Below are 23,523 nucleotides of genomic sequence, written 5' to 3' on the forward strand. Positions count from 1 at the left end.
CCACCAATGCCTGGCAAGAAGGGCTTCTTAACTAAGCAATATCTACAGAATTTAAAAGAAGCTTTTACACTTTTACATTATTGTTCAGCCAAGCATTGGGCTGAGCTCCTGGAATTCAGTAGAAGAGAGGGAGCAGGGATCATATGAACAAAGGGGTCAGGATCCTGATGGGGCAAACCTCAGAGACAGCTTCCCTGAGCAAGTGGGAGCTCACAGATTATGAACTGATTTTTGGTGAATGTGCATGGGACAGAACTCTGCCTTCTGAATGTGATTGACACTTATGGGGCTTGATCTTTTTGGTGGTTGGGGGAGCTGCAGTATCCCAAGTAAATTAATATTGTCAATGGTAAAATCCCCAAAAACTGTTAGGATAAAAGGGAAAACAGGAGAAAAATAGATTTTAAAAGACACAGTATCACTTATGTAGACTATCATATCATCTGCAAATAGTGAGAGTTTGACTTTTTTCCGTTTTGTATTCTCTTGATCTCCTTTTGTTGTCTTTTTGCTCTAGTTAGAACTTCAAGGATGATATTGAAGAGGTATGGAGAGAGTGGACAGACTTGTCTTATCCCTGATTTTAGAGGAATTGCATTGAGTTTCTCTTCATTTAACTTGATGTTGGCTGTCGGCTTGCTGTATATTGATTTTATTATATTATGTTCCTGTTATCCCTTATCTCTCCAAGACCCTTATCATGAAGGGTTATTGGATTTTATCAAAGGCTTTTTCAGTATCTACTAAGATGTGATTTTTTTCCTCAGTCTGTTTGTATGGTGGATTACATTGATGGATTTTCATATGTTGAACCATCCTTGCATCCCTGGGATGAAGCATACTTGATCGTGGATGATGATTTCTCTGAAGTGTTTTGGATTGGATTTTCCAGTATTTTATTGGGTATTTTTGCATCAATTTTCATGAGGGATATTGGTCTGTAGTTCTCTTTCTTAGTTGTGTCTGCATGGCTTGCATATCAAGATTATTGAACCCTCATAAAAAAGAGTTTGGTAATGACCCTTCTGCTTCTATTGCGTGGAATACTTTCAGTAGAATTGGTATTAGCTATTACTTGAATTTCTGTTAGAATTCTGCACTGAAGCCATCTGGGCTATTTTTGGTTGTGAAACTTCTGATGACTGCTTCAATTTCAATAGGGGTTATAGGTCTACTTAAGTTTCTTATCTGTTCTTGATTTAATTTTGGTAAGTGAAATCTGTCCAGAAAATTGTCCATTTCCTTTAGATTTTCAAATTTTGAGGAATATAGGTTTTCAAAGTATGACGTGATGATTCTCTGGATTTTTTCTGTATCTGTAGTTATGTCACCCTTTTCATTCCTGGTTTTATTAATTTGCATGTTCACTCTCTGCTGTTTGGTAAGTTTGGATAAATGTTTGTATATCTTGTTGATTTTCTAGAATAACCACCTCTTTGTTGTGTTGATTTTTTGTCTTGTTCTCCTAGTTTTCATTTTATTGATTTCAGCCATCAATTTGATTATTTGCTGCATCTGCTCCTCCGGGTGTATTGGCTTTTTGTGTTCTAAAGCTTTCAGTTGTGCTGTTAATTTTCTAGTGTGATTATTCTCTTGTTTCTTCAGGGATCTCCTACAGCTGATAAACACCTTCAGCAAAGTGGCAGGATACAAGATTAACTCAAAAATATCTGTAGCGCTATTATATACCGATGACACATTGGTGGAGAAAGATCACCCTTTACAATTGCTACAAACAACAAAAAATACCTTGAGGTAACACTAACCAAAAAAGCAAAAGACCTGTACCATAAGAATTTTGAATCTCCAAAGAAAGAAATTAAAGTAGATACCAGAAAATGGAAAGATCTCCCATGCTCTTGGATAGGTACGATCAACATAATAAAAACGGCAATCTTGCCAAAAGCAATCTACAGATTCAATCCCCATCAAAATCCCAACACAATTCTTCACAGAACTTGAAAAAATAATTCTCAACTTTTTATGGAGAAACAAAAGACCCAGGATAGCCAAAACATCCCTATACAATAAAGGAACTTCTGGAGGCATCACAACCCCTGACTTCAAGCTATATTACAGAGCTATTGTCTGTTATGATAAATCTTTTTGGCAAAAGCTACCCAAGCCCTACCACCACGAGGTTGTTTTCCACCAGCTGCCCAAGTTCTGCCCATTGAGTTAGGGCCCCAAATAATAAACAGAGTCTTATATTAGGTACAAATGCTGCTTGGAAAATGACTGGGATTTCTCATCTGTTAGCTCTGTCTTAATTATCATAAATCTATATATGTTATAAGACTTATCTTATAGAGGATGCTTTCCTCTTTGGACCCTCTCTTCCGGTGGATCACATGGCAACTCCAGAGCAGAGACCAAGAGGAAGAGAGAATGGGCCTACTTCCTTGTTGCCTTTGTTTATGAGTCTCCCTGCTATATGTCACTTCCTGCAGATCACCACTTCTTCTTTTTTTTTTTTGGTTTTTCAAGACAGGGTTTCTCTGTGTAGCTTTGGAGCCTATCCTGGCACTCGCTGAGGAGATCAAGCTGTCCTTGAGCTCACAGAGATCCACCTGCCTCTGCCTCCTGAGTGCTGGGATTAAAGGTGTGTGCCACCAACGCCTGGCTAAGGATCACCACTTCTTTACTACACTTTCCAGAATCCTTCTTGACTCCTAGTCCTGTCTAACTTGCTGTCTCATTGGCCAAAGAGTACTTTATTTATCATCCAATAAGACAAACACATACACCGAAGCACTTCCCCCATCATCTCCTCTTTTCTGACTAAATAAAAAGAAGGATAACTTATCTTTTATAATAAGTGAAGAAAATTATAACCATAACTATCTGTCTTTAACTCTATCAAAGACAACAGAGGGATAATATATAAACCCTAGAATTGACAGAGACATCTCACTCCCTGGACAGTCACCCAAAAATTCCTCTGTAACATTGGGGCATACATCTTCAGTGTATAGGGCACAGTGTGTCTGGCACATTTCTCATTACAACAGGAACCCTTCAGTACTGTCTTGTTTTGTAAGTTCAGCAGTCACTTTTTTGTGGGTCCTGCATGCCCAGTTTATACAGAAACAAATAGTCCAGGCAAGAGCAGTTTATTGACCAAATGGCTAATCTTGCCATGTTGAAAGCAAACTCTATGCCCATCTTCGATGCCCATCCTCCTTTCTGATGTAATTGGTGTTCCAGGAGCTGTTGTGTCTCACTGCCAAGAAAAACCCTAAACCATTTAAATGCCATATATTCTGAACGTTTTTTAAAGGTTTGAAGAATACCTATCCATCTCAAATACATCTCTGTATATCTAGAAAACCTAACTAAACTAATTATAAGTTCTGACTGTCATAGGTGACTATATAGCCTTTATTTAATTATGCATATCATTTTAAAAGATATGTATAAACACAATACCTAAACAAGAGGAGACATACACATATCACAAAATTGACCTTAAAGTTGTATCAATAAATGAAAATCAATACCAATGCAAAGTATTCATTCCTATATCCTACCCCCCTTTTTTTTCTTTAAAAATGGATTGACTATGCTCATTACCATTTATAAACAACCCCATTTAAATGAAAACAAACATTCATAAACAATGTTTGGGAATTTGGGCATCGTGCATTCTAAACAGTTTCCTACTGATTGGGGGTGATGTCTGTACCATGGGGATCATGATAAAACATAGAAATCTGACCAAGTCCTTGTTTTTGTAGTCTGAAAGGTTGCATCATCTTAGCTGTTTTGGATGCAGGATCTGTTTGGTCATTGCTTCAGGGGGTCTTCCTTGATAAAACCAGATTAGTCTGGAAGGAATCCATAGCTTTTCATTTTCTGTGAAAACACAAGAAAAACTTTTTTTTCCCAAGTAGCCTGTCCTTAGACTTAAAATTTGAAGTCAAAGCATTTTTAAATGTATAAATTGGATTAATTTAGGAGTATTTATAATCAAATGTATTTTAGCAGCAGTAAGTCTTTCCTGGGCAATCAAACAATTGAAAGACAACAACATAGCATATAGTATCCAGACTCTCCATGTATTTTTCATTTTAGATGGCTTTTTTATTACTCTATTTTACTTTCTTTTGTTTCTTTTTTCCTGGGAGAGGGTGGAAATCTGCTGTGTCTGCTTTTGGAGTGCCGGGATTAAAGGTGTGTGCCACCACACCCAGCTACTCTATTTCCTCTTGTTACTTTTTCTCTCACTAGCCAACATATATTTTTTAATGAAGTGTAAACCTGTAGAGGTTTTTCTTTATCTGGATCTGTCTTTATCATCTCAGGAGTGCGGATTCCAACCCCCAAGAGTACCGGACTGCAAGAGCATATGGAAGCAGCTCCAATGCCTCTCAGCGGCCTGACACGGCTAGCTATGGAGGCAGGGTTCCCTCTTCCTCTGGAAAATTTGGGGCATGGTGTCATCCTGCTCACTGACAACACTCTGGTATGATAAATCTTTAGGCCAAAAGTCACCCGAGCCCTACCACTACGTGGGCGCTTTCCAACAGCCTCCTGAGTTCTACCTGCTGAGTTAGGGCCCCAAAAATAATAACCAGAGATTTATATTAGGTACAAATGCTGCTTGGACAATGACTAGGATTTCTCATCTGTTATCTCTTCTTAATTATCATAAATCTATATATTTTATAAGACTCATCTTATAAAGGATGCCTTCCTCTTTGGGCCCACTCTTGACAGTAGATCAAATGGCAACTCCAGGGCAGAGACCAGGAGGAAGAGAGAAGGGGAACACTTCCTTCTTGCTCTTGTTTATGAGGCTCCCTGATATGTCACTTCCTGCAGATCACCACTTATTTACTACATTTCTCAGAATCCTCCTTGACTACTAGTCCTGTCTAACTTGCTGCCTCATTGGCCAAACAGTACTTTATTCATCATCCAATAAGACAAACACTTGTACAGAATCACTTCCCCCAACAGTAGTCCTGAAAACAGCTTGGTATTGGTAGAAAAATAGACAGGTAGACAAATGGAATAGAGTTGAAAACCCTGATATTAACCCACAAACCTACAAACACCTGATTTTTGACAAAAAAATCCAAATTTATATGCTCAACAAATGGTGCTGGCATTACTGGATGCAGACATGTAGAAGACTGCAAATAGATCCAAGCCTATCACCATGCACAAAACTTAAGTCAAAATGGATCAAAGACCTCACTATAAATCCAGCCACACTGAACTTATTAAAAGACAAAGAGGGAACTACCCTTGACTTAATTGGTACAGGAGACCACTTCCTGAACATTACACCAGTAGCACGGACACTGAGATCAACAATTGATAAATAGGACCTCCTGAAACTGAGAAGTTTCTATAAAGCAAATGGCACAGTCAGTAAGACAAAACAGCAGCCCACAGACTGGGAAAAGATATTCATCAACCCCACATCTGACAGAGGGCTGATCCACAAAATTTACAAAGAAGTCAAGAAGCTAGTCTCCAAAACACCAAACCCAATTAAAAAGTGGGGTTCAGAACTAAATAGACAATTATCAATAGAGGAACCTAAAATGGCTGAAAGACACATAAGAAAGTGTTCAACATCCTTAGCCATCAGGGCAATGCAAATCAAAACAACTCTGAGATACCATCTTACTCCTGTTAGAATGGCCAAAATCAAAAACACGAAAAACAGTTTATGCTGGAGAGGATGTGGAGAAAGGGGAACACTTCTCCACTGCTGGTGGGAGTGCCAACTTATATAGCCACTTTGGAAATCAGTATGGCGACTCCTCAAGAATATGGGAATCAGTCTACCACAAGATCCAGCAATTCCACTGTTAGGCATACACCCAAAAGAAGCACATTTATACAAAGTGAACATCTGTTCAATGATGCTCATACCAGCACTATTTGTAATAGCCATAAACTGGAAGCAGCCTAGGTGGCCCTCAAATGAAGAATGGATAGAGAAAATGTGGTACATTTACACAATGGAGTACTACTCAGTGGAAAAAAAAACAATGGAATCTTGAAATTTGCAGGAAAATAGATGTAACTAGAGGAAACCATTCTGAGCAAGGTAACCCAATCATAGAAAGACAAACATGGTATGTACTCACTCATATGTGGATTTTAGACATAGAGTAAAGGATTCACAGCCTACAATCCTCACTGCTAGAGAAGCTAGTAAATAAGGTGTAACCTAAAATACATGATTCCATGGAGAAGGGGAAAGGGTCAAAATCTCCTGAGCAAATTGGGACCATGAGAGGAGGGGGGAGGGAGATAGGAGAATGAGAAGGGGAGAAGAGGAGGGGCGAGGAGGACATGAGGGAGCAGAAAGTTTGAGTCAGGGGAAGAATAGAAGATAACAAGAATTGAGATACTATAATAGAAGGAGACATTTTAGTTTTACAGAGAAATCAGGCACTAGGAAAATATCTGGAGATCTACGAAGATGACACCAGCTAACAATCTAAGAAACAGAGGGGGGGCTACCTTTAATGTCCTCCCCTGATAATGAGATTGATGACTGACTTACATGCCAACAGATAGCCTTCATCCAGCAGCTGGTGGAAGTAGAAGCAGACACCCACAACTAATCACTGAACTGAACTGGAATCCAGATGCAGAGAAGAACGAGTGAATAAGAAAGGGGTCCAGACCAAACTGGGGAAAACCACAAAAACAACTGACATGAATATCTGGGAACTCTTGCTCCCCAGACTGATTCCTGGGATATCAGCATAGGACTGATCCAGACCCCAGGGACATGGGTTTCAGTGAGGAAACCTTGGAAACCTACAGGACCTCCTTTAGAAGTTCAGTACTTATCCCTAGCATAGATGTGGACATATAGAGGAATACTCCCTGAGCCATGACTCATGGGGTTAGGCCTAGGCCCTATTCCAAAAGATATGATAGAATCTGATGACACCCTATAAAAGGCCTCACCATCCAGGGGAAGCAGAAAGGATATGTGATAGGCAGGGTTTTAGTTGTGGGGAGGGTGGTAGGAGAGAACAGGAGGGACAAGGGTACTGGGATTGTCATGTAAAACAATCTTGTTTCTAATTCAAATAAAAAATGTTAAAAAAATAAAAAAGTTGAAGGATAAAAAAAGACACAGTATCTCATTTTTCAGTCAGAACTAAAACATAATTCATTTAAAAACTACATAAGAACTGTAATAACAAGCCAATTTTCCAAGGTTTTGAGTTTTAAAATAGAAAACAGACAATTATCATTGGGAATCAGTTATAATGAGGTTCTTGTTTAAATATATACCCTGGAGAAATTGTTATAACTTTTCTATATATGTAAATATAATTGATAAAAAAATCATAATAAACAAATAAACAGAAGATTGATAGGCAACTCGATGGTCTCCTGTACCCACCATTTATTCACTCCAGCAATAGCCTGTCTCAGTGGGCTGGATTTTTCCCTTGAATTTACAACAGCATTTGGTCAGTCTTGACATCCTTTTAAATTGCATTATAATTCCATCAAAAGTTGTACTGCCAATTTTTCCTGATACTGGTAATTTCTCATATCTTGCAAGAATTACACTTTCTATCTTGACATCTTTGTTTCAATATTTTCTCAACATAACATTCTAGTTGTCACATCACTGATAATGAGCATTCTTTTTTTAAACAATCGACCCAGTTTCCATTTTAAATCATATTCAGAAACCAATAAAGGAAGTAGAATATACTTAAGTAATTTTGTGTATAAACATTTACATTTAACTATAAGTTTGTATGACTAACATTTTTTCATAAAGTCTCCCTAATTGATGATGACCTCAGACAGAAAGAAAAACAAGGAAGCCTGCCTTTCCTGCCTTCTTGTCATTGCAATGAAGAGCTTGGTGACTGTATTTCCTTGGATCATTGCCTGGAAATCCATACCTGACATATCAAGACCATACATCTGTTATCTGTACAATCACCTCTTCAAACCTATAGCTTAGCATTCCCTTAATTTTTTTTACTCAGTTATTATATTTTTCTCTCCTAAAGTCTTTTTATTTTGCTCTTCAATTGTTTTCTTGCCATTTGTTCTGACTTCTGTACTTATCACCCTAGGTGTCTTTCTCTTTTGGTTATATGTTTCCCTTCCTAAGGCACCAATTCTTTAATTCCTGCTGTTAGTTATTTACTTTTAGTGTCCTTTTTGCTTCTTTCTCCTTCCTTCTTCAGCCCCTAAATGCATTTATCTTTATCTTTACATGAAATCAGCCCCTCTATCGCCATAGGTTGAGCTGTATTTTATCCTTTTGTCTCTACCTCAGAGCTTTCCTGAGACTTCCAAGGCATTTGTCTATCACTCAATCTTTGTTGGTGTTTATTTTTACCCAAATTTTCTCCCTTCTGTATTCTCAAAGCTGAAAACTACATCAGCATACTTTTTCCCACATACGTTCCTGATAGTTACAATGCCCTATTATGATTTATTATTTTCTTTTTTTCTATCCTTTTTCTGTTCCTACAGATGATGATTTAGGGTCAGTCTAGAGATACCTGTAACTCATATGTCATCTCTATACAACAAATTTACAGAACAGCCATGTTTAAGCGAATAAATTGAATATTGCTAAAGATAGAATCTTTTGTACATTTCTTGATTCTAATGACAGAGAGCTTTGTGATGTGAAGGAGTAAGAATTAACAAATTATTGGTGTTCATCACAGATGGCTATAGCACAATGTTTGTCAGACAATTGACTATATCCCTTCATATTGAAATCTGTTAGTATGGCATTTCCATATAAGCATAATTGTGTCTTTAGTTTTTCTGATATTAGTTATAATTTATTTTTTCTAAAATTATTTCTTTGTAGATATATTACCTTTAGTAATATTTCTGTAGTAATTTTTCAAGCAATTATGTACCTCTGGCTTATATTCCAAAATTATTTTCTTTCAAAAAAAACCAAGTCTTATCACTGAATTACAATTCAGTTTAGGAATGTATCACCACTTTGCTGATGACAGTATGCAGTGAAATATGTAAAAAATCTAGGTGTAGTTGCCATCAGCACAACTAGGAAGGCTCAGTGGGGTGAGTCACAGTTCTTCATACAACATTGACTTTTCTCTGCTGAGAAAGGCAAGAAAACTTCTACATATCTTGCAGAATTCCATTATGCCAGGTATTCAGGGGCCACATTCCAACTTTGTCATTGATTTTTATCATTCCATTTGGTCAATATTTGTAATCTGTAATGCAAAATACTGTGAATCCTGTACAAAAATATGTTGTCTTGAGTTATACCATTAAACATCAGAGTTAAGTAATCAATTAAAACACAGGAAATAAAATACCACATTGTACATAAATAGCAGTTTTAGTATAATTTCAGCTATGGTGAGAAATAAAATCTCTTCCTAATTCACATTGCAGTCTTTTCCTATTTTTCAGTTCATCAGGAAGACAAGTATGATAACACAAACAAACTCTAATAAACAAAAAGTTGAGGAAGAGATAAACATTCATGATGATGTACTTTAGGTGCTTCCCTATAACATTTTTTTCCTTTGTTCATCTCAACCTTGAAATAAATGCTTTGCAATAATAAAATCTTATTCACTGCTCCTTTGGTTGTCTATGGCCTGCTGTCTAAATGGCTCTGATTCAATTGTACAATGCACATAGGCAATAATCTAAATTATTCCCTGTAATAGTTTGGGGCATTGTATTAAAAGACAAATTCTGTATGGTGTACCAATAGATATACAAAGAAGATCTGAGCTCAATGTATGGTCTGTAAGTTAGAATACATCTACTATTATGAGAAGTTACCCAAGCTGTCTATTTATCATTATGTATGAATCAGATTTTTATTTAACTAGGGAAATGGAGGTATTTGTGATGGAACAAATTACTAAAAGTACCAGGCCGCCAGATGATACATGTAAAGCAAATTTGGAATAGGATTATATGTATTTAATGGGAAAATAAATATACAATTGAAGAATGTTCAGATCAGAGTTGACATTTGTAGAGCTAAAGTAAACATGGGTGAAAGATAAAATGTTTGACTTTAAATGAATACATGGTAGTGGATAGATATCTCAACATAATTCCAGCTTTGATTTTCCATAATTCCCTTATCACATATTTTCAGGAAGTTAAACAAAAGGCAATAAACAAATGCTAAAATTGCTACAAAAATCTGTGTAAATTTTTAATGGTGAGTTTCAGATATAATTTGACTCGGTATTTTAATTGTTTTAACATATGTGAGCGTTTTGCTCACAAGCTTTTCCATTCACTGCCTAGACACATGAGCACACAAAAGTCAGAATGAGCTTGAATCCCTGGAATTGGAATTATGGAAACTAATGAGATGCAGTTTGGTTACTGGAGACCAAAATTGTCCTCCTCAATAATAACAATTGCTCTTAACCACTGAGCAATCTCCCCAGCCCCCACAACTGGACATTTGAACTGCTGTTCTCCCACTGTCAGTTTCAGTCATTAGTGTCTAGAAATTGACATTCACCGAGCAATGTTCTCACTTATCATTTGTATTCCAGAGCCTTGCTTTCTTTTCACAGATACTTTTATTGATTTTAGTCAATGCTTCTTGTGGAGAAACTTCTGAGATAAATAAATTCTACACTTACTTAAACAAGTCACTTGTGTGCCTTTATTACACAGACTTCTTTGCCAAGCATGCTGTTTTATAAAATAGTGTCTTGCTATGCCTTATTGTAAATGATGCAGTGCTTCCAAGGTTGTAGATTTTTTTTCAGACACAGTGAAAATAGTAGCACTATGTAGGATATACTCATATATGCAGCTTCAAAATACAACAAACAGCAAACCACAAATAATCCAAATGGACTTATTCATTTGAAGGGAAATGAGAATAGTGAGGAGTGGTTTTTTGCTTTTTTGTTTGTTTGTTTGCTTCAAGTCATGCTGTTTTGGTCATTGTTTTCCTCTGCTGCATGACATGAGCAAATGCAGATAGAGTAGGAAAGGATACACACAAAATTCTTCATGTCTTTCATATACTGTACATCTGTTATAGATAACATTTTCAGAAATAGAAATTAAGTGCAAAGAATTTAAAATGAGACAATACATCCTGAATAATCAGAACACTATGTCAGACATCCATGGGATTTGCTTTGAATACATACATGAAGGAAACAATGGTAGATATATTTTTCAAAGATAAGTAATTATGATGGAGATAGTAATTCTGCAGTAAGAAATCATGAATGAATTAATCATACTTGTTCCTCTCAAGGAACCAGATATTTTGGCAAAATGCTGGAATCAACAGGCTTGGATTTTTTAAAAAAAAAATTCCAGATTAAAGCACAATCCTTACATTACATAACAACAGGTTTACAGATAAATTCAAATGGCATATAAGAATAATCAGACAATTCTCCTCACTTCCTGTTTATTTAAAATAACTGGAAAATGTTATAATCAATTAGATAAAATTATATATAGAAGCCAAAATGGCAATTAGTATTTTTTAAAGTGCCATAAAAATTTCATTCCAAACACAGACATTCTATAAGAAAATCTCTTTTATTTTTTCCCAAGCTCTGTATAAAAATGTATATACTATTCCTCATATATCCTATAAATAAACTTTGGCCTTGGGTCTATGCTTAGCTCAGTATTGGAGAGATATAGGAGCAATTGAAGATAGATTTGGAGACTGATAAATCAATTTTCCCTCTCCATACACTCACAAACTTTCCTAAGTCTATCCTAAAACATAATATTTTTCAAATAAAATCATCTGAGACGTGGTCTCTTACCCTCTTCTTTCCTGCTCCCTTCTTTATAGTAATTATGATACAGCATCTGTGATGAGCTCAACAGACCATGACATATCTAATTGTATCTCTTCTCCATTAATGTTTAATAAAGTACATTTCTTTAGTCTATAATCCAGCCTAATATGAAAAAACAATTGACATTAACCTATACATTTAAACTACGAAATTCTATACTGTGATTAATTTCATTGGAAGATGAAGCAGCATACAGAAGAGTTTCTGTCAAAGAATTTGCAAAGTGAATATAATCTTTGCCATGTGAAATTTGAAGGAATATCCTTGAGATACACATCAGCATTTATTCAGACCAGTCCCTTAAATGCAGACAGCATAGCATCCATACATTTCCTTTCCATGTGACCTGGCAGATACCTTGTAATGAAATGGCTGAAATTTTGTAAGAAACAACAAAGCAATTCCCCTTAAATTGCATGTACTCCAAGATAGTCACCAATATGATTTTTATTTTTCAAAAATTTCCCATGATATCCTGAAATATTCAGACTTGACAAACATTGTTATTCCTCTTCTTCTTGGTAAAAACAGCTTCATTGTTCTTGCCTTTTCCTGTAGTTACTAAATGCAAAACAAAAACAATTATTACATGAAATATATGCCTAAGATTCTGTTCCTGTATTAGTCAGTTGGCAACCACTTTTTTTTATTCAGATCTGGATCTTCTGGGAAAAAAAAATTGAAAGCTATGTAAGATGTGTCAAAACTACATGTGAGATTTGCAGGTTTGCTTTAAATATACATACTATATTCCAATCAAGGAAAATCAGTCTATTCTATAATTTTAACAAAATGCTTTCCCAGTTTTTATCTTAAAGAATATAAAAGAAGCAACAACATTTCTCAGAATCAGACCATTTTTTAACAATTATTTTGCCTTATTTTGAAGTTTCAGTTAAAACAGATTTTGAGATAGAAAAACCGTTGATTGAAGGCACATGTAACATGCTATTTTAATACATATATTGAGCTAGGGAGAGAACATGTATGAGAAATTGAGTTTGGCCTCTAACACATGTGTGCAAAATGCCAAGTATAGAGGTAACTCCTTGAATTTCCAGCACTTGGCAGTAAAGGAGGGACCAGAGAATCCATGAAGCTTGCTAGCCACTCATGTTACCTGATTCAGTGATGAATGAGTCTGGGTTCAGTGAGAGACTGTCTCAAAACATAAGACAGAACATGACTGACAAACATCAAAAGATGATCTCTGGGCTCCACAAACACACTTGCATGTAAACCTTTGCACATGTGCACACAAACCCTAACCATATACATTTAGCAAAAAATAAAATTAAGTATCAAAAACTTAAAATGTGTTATTGCTTATGAGTATTACTGCATTATTTCACTTTGAATAGAATATTTAATATATAACATTAGTTTTTCTAGATGGGATATACAAATATTTGGACAATAGAGAAAGAAAAATATCATGCTGTGTTTTGGTTGTTTTTCCTAAAGGAGACCCTTTAAATGTGGAAGAGTATTAATAATTTTGATCAGTTAGTAAACTATTCAGGTTGACTCTCATAATCTATCAATAGTTGCACACAGGTTTGGTCATCAGTTCTCTTGGATATAGTGTTCCTGCAGCAATCATATGACCATGAAGGATAGGCATCTCCATGATAGATTTAATGAATGAATTCAAACATTAGTTTTTACAGTACTCATCAAAAATTTATTCAAAGATCTATACATTCACAAAAGAAACTATGTATATTTTAGAAAATATGTTAATTGCAAAGATCAAAATGTTGAATAATACAAGTAATATATTTATTTTCATTGAATTTAAATACTACTGGTGACGAAAACTTATAAATACATTTCTAATAGATGTAAAAATCACATATTTGAATAAGAACAATAAATCCAATGTCAGGTCTCAGTAGGGTTTATTTTCTCCTAGAAATTTAATTATAGTTATAAATCTTAAGGAAGTGATTTATTTTTTGAGACCATAAGGATATGATGGAAACTGCTTCTAATAGGCAATAGAATAGAAAGTAGAAGAATAAGGGAGGAAGGAAGGAAGAGAGGAATGAGGGAAGAGAGAAGAGGATGACATGGAAATGAGAGTGAAGGGAAGGAAGAGAGGATGGTAAGGAAGAGACTGGATGAAAGAAAGAAAAAAGAGAAGGGAAGAAGTAAATAAAAAGGAAATTGTGTATTTAAGAAATGGTCATAATCTGTGAATATTCCTTCTCTATGATTACTCAGTTCAGCAATACTGCCTACATGAAGATCCTGAAACAGGATAGAGAAAAAAAGAGAAGGAAAGGTCCTAGTTTTCACAACTTAAAATAATTTAATCCAGAAAATTAAAACTGCTTGAATTGAATGTGGTTTCCAAGAAAATATGGAGCACATGCCTAAAAATATTATATTTTATTTATAAGAAAAAAACTTCAAAGGCTTTGCTTGAATTCATTAATTTTAATTTTATATAGAACATGTAAATTTGCTGAAAACAATTTTTAAGGATACCAAAGGGTTTTCAGAAATCTTTTTTTTTTTTTTTTTTTTTTTTTTTTTTCGAGACAGGGTTTCCCTATGTAGCTTTGGAGCCTATCCTGGCACTGGCTCTGGAGAACAGGCTGGCCTTGAACTCACAGAGATCTGCCTGTCTCTGCCTCCTGAGTGCTGGGATTAAAGCCGTGTGCCACCAATGCTCGACCTCAGAAATCTTACAATGGCTTAAATGTATATATATATGATTTAACTATTTGTCGCGTCTATCTCGACCAGTAAGAGAAACAGGACTACAACTCTTCTTCAAGCAGTTTATTCAGAAACCTTGTACATCAGCTTCTCTCTCTCCCAGCCCCCACGGCAAGCCCTTAAAAGTAAGCTCATTACCCAATTAGCTCACGCCACCTATCGATCCGGGATAGGTCACAGCTGGAGGAGGCACACCAGATCCACTAAGCATTTCCAAATAAGGCTTGTTGACAGCTAAGCTCTGTCTCTCTGGCATCCAGCCAGGTGCCAACTTGGGGCTGTGGCTCCCCACAGTTCCCCCTTTTTTATTTAAAAATAACATAACAGGCAAGGGTAGAGGTCGGATCCCTGAAATCAAGGGACTTTGTAATGACCCCACACCCAGTTAACATCTGAGCTGGTGCCACACCTGTCCGGTATCTTTTCTCAGAGATGGGAGTATGATACCAACCCATATGCAATCAGACATGCCCTTCATGTAGCCCTGGAATGATGACTTCAAGTGAAGTACTTTGTCTCGAAGCCTGAGCGGGATGACTGTTTAGCTCTTTAGTACTGTTAGCAAGCCTGAGGTGACTGCCCTGCTTCTGCAAAGGCTTGTGCAATTATGGCATTACTTCTCTGCTGTGTGACCCTCATCCTGTAGATATACCATAAGGCTATGAAACTAACTAGGATAAGCATTCCTCCCAGGGCATCCATTCTTTCACACTCTTTCAGATGATTCATGGTTTGAGTGATCCATGTAGACAGTCCTTCAGCAACAGAGACATCAACCCAGGTGGAATTCACATTCACAATAGAGAGCCTCAAATTTTGTATCAATTTGTTGAAGTTACCAGACCAATTACCTAAAAGATACTGAGAAAGCTGTTTAGACATATTGGCTGCTAACTAATAATTACAGAGGTCACGCACAATCCGGTCATCTTCCACTCACATCCTAGTTGTGCCAACTGGCAGAGGGCATCGACCTGTTCCTGAACTAGGTCAATGCGTTGGTTCAAAACCATAATACTGCCTTTTAACTGAGCATTAAGGGAAGACTGCACATCCAAAGTGGTGGCTACATTAGCTGACAAATTATTTAAGCCGTGGTGCCCCCTTCAACTGTAGCTAATCCAGAATGTGTCCTAATATGTTGAATAAAAAAGGGCTGTGAACGCCTCCAAATGAACTCCTGCAGCTGTATTATATATGGCTGAATAGGGCTATTTACCTTCACCTTCCCGGTAACTTCCAAATCTTTCACCAAATTAACAACATAATTGGAATCTGAAATTAAATTAAAGGCCTCAGAGTTGGCCATCCCTCCTCTCGAGGGTCCTCCATGGCCCCATATATTTGAGGGCTCTGAGGTCGGGGGCCCCTCTGCCTGATTTTTAGAGAGGCTCCTCTGTATCCCTGTGTCACAGGGTGACTGTGGATATCTTTTACTGATCTACACTCATTGGCCCAGTGGTTCCCTTTTTTACACTTTGGGCAGAGACCAGGTTGCTTTGGGTGGTTCCCAGTTCCTGGCTCATGCCTGCTTCCACTTTCAGGGCATTGCCTTTTAAGGTGCCCCATCTTTCCACAGTGGAAGCAAGCTCCTTTACTTCCCTTTTGGGCTTGCTTAAGTTGCGTGACTGGGGCCATGAGACCCGCATTGGTCAAGGGTCCACCTAGCTTCCTGCATACTTTCATCCAGGCCTCTAATCCTTTGTTTTTATTGGGGGTGATTGCCGCCTTACATTCCTTTGTGCACTGTTTAAAAACAAACTGTTTTATCAAGGGCATGGCCAGGTCAGGATCTCCAAATACCCTTCCAGCTGTCTCAACCATTCTGGCAACAAAGTCGGAAAATGGTTCCATGGGACCTTGAATGATCTTAGTAAGATTGCCACTCACTTTTCCTTTATTGGGCAATGATTTCCAGGCTTGAGTTGCTATATTATTAGTTTGCTCAAAGACCTGTAACAGATATCCCGTCTGTTGCTGAGCGAATCGGCCTTGCCCCAGGAGCATGTCCACATTCTAGGCTGCGTTTCCTGCCACACGATTGACAGCAGCCTGCTCATTGGCATATTCTATTAAAAAGGCTTTCCAATCTAAATATTGTCCAGGGGATAAGCAGGCTTGAACCAAGCTCATCCAGTCACTTGGAGTCATGCAATGGCGATTAAGAGCTTCAAGCTTTGCTGTTGTAAAAGCTGCGGTTACCCCATAAGTGTGGACAGACTCAGCAAGCTCTTTAATCGTTTTGAAATCAAGGGGCTCATGATAGCACTGCCCCTCGTTATTCTGTAAGACAGGATAACGCAACTCATGTCTCACTTCCTTCCATACCTCCAGGCAAAAGGACTGCCGCCCAGAGCTGCCGGGAGAGGAAGTTATGTTATATGGAGGAGAGGGCGGTCCTGGAGCAGTAGGCTCCACCTCAGAGGACTCAGAGCGCTTCCGAAAAGATGACCTCTCCATTTTCTTCACTAGCAATTCTAGTTCCTCTTCCGAATCTGAACTAGTCTCTTCAGAACTGTCCTTTTCCGATATCCTTGAGCGCTCTTCCTTCAGCTGTTCTAACACCTCCTGCCCCTTTTCTAGCTTCAGCCCTTTAGAGTGCAACAGCTCTTGAAGAGCAAGATAAATGGGTTGCGATGTCAAATTCCCCATACTTTCACTTTTGGTTACTTCTACTTTGTCCATTCCTGGAATTTTATGGCTTCTTACCGGAGACCATATTGCCTCTTTACTGAGGTCCTTAACTTGGCCCCAACTTACCTAGGGCTTGCCAGTCGACTTCCCTGACTGCAGGAAGTTCTGAGACGTTCATCCATGGAGAGAGGTTCCCCATACGGGCTACCACTTGTTGCGTCTATCTTGACCAGCAAGAGAAACACGGCCACGACTCTTCTTCAAGCAGTTTATTCAGGAACCTTGTACATCAGCTTCTCTCTCTCCCAGCTCCCTCCCCCACCCCTGCAAGCCCTTAAAAGCAAGCTCATTACCCAATTAGCTCACACCAAGTGGCGATCCTGGATAGGTCAAAGCTGGAGGAGGCATACCAGATCCACTAAGTGTTTCCAAATAAGGCTTGTTGACAGCTAGGCTCTGTCTCCCTGGCATTCAGCCAGGTGCCATCTTGGGGCTGTGGCTTCCCACAACTATTAAAGTATATAGATACATAACTATAACTGGCAAATAGTGATAATATTAGACTAATGGAATATATACAGAGATATCTCCCCTTATCTTCAGGATTCATTAAGAAATCTAGATGTGGCATGGCCGGTGTTAGTAAAGTGTCTGCAATAACTAGACAAAATACAGCATAGTTATAAAAGAGTTTCCTAACTAGTAGGTCAGTCTGAAATGGGCAGCATTTATCTTCAGATGCATATTGAATACTTTTTTTTTTTTTTTTTGGTTTTTCGAGACAGGGTTTCTCTGTGGCTTTGGAGGCTGTCCTGGAACTAGCTCTTGTAGACCAGGCTGGTCTCGAACTGACAGAGATCAACCTGCCTCTGCCTCCTGAGTGCTGGGATTAAAGGCGTGCACCACCAACGCCTGGTGCATATTGAATACTTTTAAACACTTTTCTCCTTGTCATCTATATAGACACTTATAGAAGGCAGAATCAAGTATTTTTCCCCTTCCCAGGTTAATCACCCCTTTAATCAACAGATTAGTTTTGATTTTTATGGCTTCATTATGTGGAATTCAGTTTATCAAATGTACATTGTGGTTTCCAGGGGTGAACATGAAATGTGTTTCCTCAATGAGGGATGTCCACTATCTTAATCAAGATCTGGGTGAGGACAGAAGAGGGAACTAAATATTTTGCATCTCTGTCATTAATTATAAAAACTATGTGCTCATGTAGATGCATAGTGTAGAAGAGACGTGTATTAGAACATTTACAACAAACAACAAAAGTTTGAAATTATCCAAAACAAAGTATATAAATTGGCTCTGTTTCAAAAATATCTAAAACCTGGCTCATAGGAGTAGCAAAAGCAATTCTAAATATAATTAAATATACTAGTCTATTTCTATGTAAGTGAAAATGGAGTTCTCCAACTGTTTATTACAATAAAGTTAGATATGACAAATTTCCAAAATCATAATCTTTAACTGCAAATACCAGTGTATAATTTGAATTCTATTTTTGTTTTTGGTTTTTGAGACAGGCTTTCTCTATGTAGCTTTGGAGCCTATCTTTGCACTCCCTCTGTAGACCAGGCTGGCCTCGAATTCACAGAGCTCCACCTGCCTCTCCCTCCTGAGTATTGGGCTTAAAGGCATGAGTGAACACTGCCCAGCTACTTTGAATTCTTTTAATTATGCTCTTATTCTACAGCCACAATTATCCTGATAAAGGTCATGCTTGTATTAACTAATTGTCTTCTGCCCTGATAAGAACCCATGAACAAGGCAACTTATAGATAAGTTTCTTTTAACTTACAATTTTAGAAGAGAATTCATTGCCATAATGGTAGAGTGTGTGGTAGCAGATAGGCAGCCATGACTCTGGGGCAGTAGTTGAGAGCTTACATCATGATCCATATGAATGGGGCTTGGAGAGAGATAACTGACTTGTCAGCTTTTGAGATCTCAAATCCCACCCATGTTGACACTCATTCTCCAAAAAGGCTTATACTTCCTAATCTTTTCCAAACAGTTCCACTAACTAGAGTTTGAGTATTCAAACCACCATGATGGTTATTACTTTTTTGTGAAAGGATAAGGAAGAATAAAGATACTTAAACTAAACAGAATAATTTTAGGTATATCTAACAAAATTAATCCAGTGATCATTTGATAATCAAATGTTATACAAAATTGAAGTTCAGAAAGATCAGCATTGGGATACTAACAGCAGTTTTTAAAGTTATATACAGCTGAAGACAACTAAATTTTAATAGAAAGCAGATACCTTTGGAGAATACAATAAATCTGCTTATCTGCTTTTAGGGATCAAATGGCCAATGAGTTAATATATATATATATATATATATATATATATATATATATTTCATATATTTCATATATATATTCTTATATATAAACTGAATATGCATACTTAAAAACTATTAGTTTTATTGGATTCTGTACTAATGGGTACTAAGCCCATTTTTCTGGTATATCAATTGGCATTCAGGTATCCATTTTGTACCCTATGTCAGGGAGTTTCCTTTCACTTAGCATTTTATCTTAAAAAGGGCAGTGGGGATGATGTACTCTCTTCTTTAACTACTTCCAGCTGAAACTGGGACTTTGGTTGTCAGGGATCTGGAAGACTGAAAGGCTCATCAATGGCTGGGAAATGGGGAGTTTATCAGAAGCCTCTGATTAGCTGGTCCAGGTGAAGGGCTAGGGCACAATTACATCTGCTGAATTGGTAGGTTCACATCAGCTTTCAAGAAGTCGAGAATAAGCAGCTTACGTTTTGCAGGTGTTTTCTGGATTGTGACTGTCAGCCAAGTGGAAATCTACAGAGACAAGTGGAGACTAGGGACAAAATTTAAAATTCTGCTGGTCGTTGTTGGCACATGCTTTTAATCCCAGCACTCCGGAGGCAGAGGCAGGAGGATCTCTGTGAGTTCGAGGCCAGCCTGGTCTCCAGAGAGAGTGCCAGGATAGGTTCCAATGCTACACAGAGAAACCCTGTCTCAAAACCCAGCCCCCCCACGCCCAAAAAAGTTAAAATTCAGGAACTTAAACAAAGCCTTACATTTGGAATCTTATTTGACCTGTGAGGAGTGGATCTGAGTCTTATGACCTTCTTTGATTAACTGAAGATCACATGAATTTTAGTTTACCAAGAAAATAAAAGTTTTAGATACATTAGTATAATCATTGTACTGAAATTTATATTGTAGACAAAAAAAATGCAGTTAACAGGTACTGTAAAGCAGGGTTAAATTTAGGAGTATTGCAAAAGCTATGGCTTTGGGTTAAAAAGAATGAGTATTTTTTCCTCTGTCCAGAGAAACAGTCATATACATTGGACAGAGATGTTTTTGTAGCGAGCTGAAATGCAATTTTAAGCCTGTACTTAAAAGACAGAAGACAAGCATAGGAAATTTAAGATCTGGAGCTTGTGATTGAATAATAAGTAGTCAGCACTCTGCCAGTTTATCAGAATGACATTGATCAACATGAAAACATTGAAATCTTGAAATCTCAGTGTAATGGTATACCTTTACAGTTTGTATTTATATATTTTAAATCATTTTTTTAGCTAATTGCCTGTTTCTGACAAATTTATAGTTAGCTGAGCTGCCAACGTGATAGGAGATTTAAAAAGGTTTAAGGAGAATGACAGAGACTAGTCCATAGGATGTTATCTAAACAGTTACCCCATGCTCCTGTGGTGTAGGAATAACAGCACAGCAGTTGTGGCTGCCAGGCACAGCAGACTTCTGGTTTTCCTGTGGAGGAAGAGCATGGGTGTGACTGATTTTACTTTGTCTAGGCAAAGTGGGGTAATCAATTCTCCAGTGTCCTGCTTGACCACAGTCTGGGCCAAGCCCTTGGCATCAGGTAAGGCATTAAGGCAGTCTTGCTCAGTGATTAGAATTACCACAGGCCTGGTACAATCATAAGTCCTTATGTCCTTTGTCTTCCTGGAGACCTTAGAGATCACTGCTATGATCTGAGAGTTTGTGTCTGTCATTTACATTTAAGTATCTTAAATGCAATTTAGCAAATCTCTGACAGTTTGATGCCTTTATCTAGTAAGTATGTTTTAGTGCAACAAGTAAAAAGATTTACTGTACTTAAATATGGATGTTTAGCATGACTGTAAGTTTAGTTCTGAACATCTCCAGATTTAGACATCTTTAACATTTTATAATAAAAAATAAAAATGAAAATTTCTGAATTGAAGCTCTTTCAGTATCAAGACTTATAAACGTAGTCCACATGTCCACAGTACACTTGATCTTTACATAGTGTACAACTACAGAACAAAACAGCTTCCTTTATGACTCAGTTTACAAAAATAGTGGCAAATTAACAATGCTGGAAAAAACAAGGAAGCTAGAGACATGTCTTTAAACCAGTCTCTGCTAGATTGAATAGATTTTAAGTAAGAAGACACATTCTCTAAGCCAGTTTTTCCAAGTTATTTGCCAGATTGCTTAGGTTACCATGTCACTCTATCATAAGATAGGAATACCTCAATCTCTGATGTTCAGCTATGGTCCTAATTTTAGCATTTTATTAATCTATGTATCAAGTTCACATGTTAACAAAGATATTTCAGTAAAATAATCACAGTATTTTGAAATTCCTGTAATTTTATGAACTTCAACATTTTTAAAAGCTGTTTATTAAACATCCAATTTTAAAAAATGTTCTGTAAAACTCTGAAGTTCCCTTTTAAAGAAGTTTAAGAAATCTTAACTCTGCATTGTTGTAATACCAAAGTAAGGTAACCCTTTTTTATTTCAAGAATGAAGACAAAGAATACAACCATAGTTTGTAGAAGCTAAAACCAACTTTTAAGAGCCTGAACAGTCAAGTGTCTCTAAGTTCAATATGAAGTGGATTATTCTTATGTTAAAAAGTTTGGTTGCCAGCAAGATATTGTCTTGTATATGATTGCATTGATGTGCAGCTTTAATACATAATTAAATTAACACTGTTTTAAAACCTATAGTTTGTAAACATAATTTTTAAGATAGGACTGGAATTATGCAAAAATCTTATCCCAATTTAAAAGTATCCTTGAAGACCTGTTGCCTCTTTGGTTGGTCCATACCATGAGTTTGACATCAATCAAGATGGCAGTGAAACCATGACGTCCAAATTCTTCCAACCCTGGCCAAGATGGCAACCAGTTATGTGTTTGCCCTTAGTTAAGATGGTAACAATCCATGTTTTTTTTTTCCCAGAACAATAACCCTGAGTCACAACTTTTTTTGATTTCAATATATTTCTCCATTTTTTTATTTGAATTAAAAACAAGTTTGTTTAACATGTCAATCCCAGACCCCTTTACCTCCCCTTCTAAACTCCTCCCCTCTTCCCCTGCAATGCCCCAAACTAAAACCCTATCTATTGAATACACTTTCTGCTACCCAGGGAAGGTATGGCCTTCCACAGGGGGTCTTCAGAATCTGTCATATCCTTTGGGATAGGGCCTAGGCCCACCCCCATGTGTCTTGACTCAGGGAGTATTCCTCTATGTGGAAAGGGCTTCCAAAGTGCACTCCTAAGCTAGGGATAAGTACTGATCTACTACAGGAGGCCCCAAGGATTTCTGAGGTCTTCTCACACCCATGTTCATGGGGTATGGATTAGTCCCATGCTGGTTGCCCAGCTATCAGTCTGGGGACCAAGAGCTCCACCTTGTTAGGTCAGCTGTTTCTGTGGGTTTCACCAGCCTGGTCTGGACCCCTTTACCCATCACTCCTTCTCTGCAACTGGATTTCAGATCAGTTCAGTGTTCAGTTGTGGTAGTCTGCTTCTACTTCCACCAGCTGCTGGATGAAGGCTGTAAGATGGCATATAAGTTAGTCATCAATATCATTATCAGGGGAGGGCATTTAAGGTAGCCTCTCCTCTGTTGCTTTGATTGTTAATTGGTGTCATAGTTGTAGAACTACAGACATTTCCCTTTTGCCTGATTTCTCTTTAAACGTATAATGTCTCCCTCTATTATGGTATCTCTTTTCTTGCTTTCCTCTATTCTTACCTCTACTCAACCTTCCTGCTCTCTCATATCCTCCTCAACCCAACTCTTCTCCCTTCTCATTCTCCTAGCTACCTCTTCACTCCCCCATGGTCCCAATTTCCTCAGGATCTCTTGTCCCTTTCCCCTTCTCTGGGGCACAATGTATGTATCACTTAGAGTTCTCCTTGTTTTCAAGATTCAGTTGGTTTTTTGTTTTGTTTTGTTTTGTTTTTTTGTTTTGTTTTCCTGCTGATTAGTACTCCATTGTGTAAATGTCCCATCTTTTTTCTATCCATTCTTCAGTTGATGGCA

This window comes from Cricetulus griseus, chromosome 5 (genome assembly GCF_003668045.3).
Source record: "Cricetulus griseus strain 17A/GY chromosome 5, alternate assembly CriGri-PICRH-1.0, whole genome shotgun sequence".
NCBI lineage: Eukaryota > Metazoa > Chordata > Mammalia > Rodentia > Cricetidae > Cricetulus > Cricetulus griseus.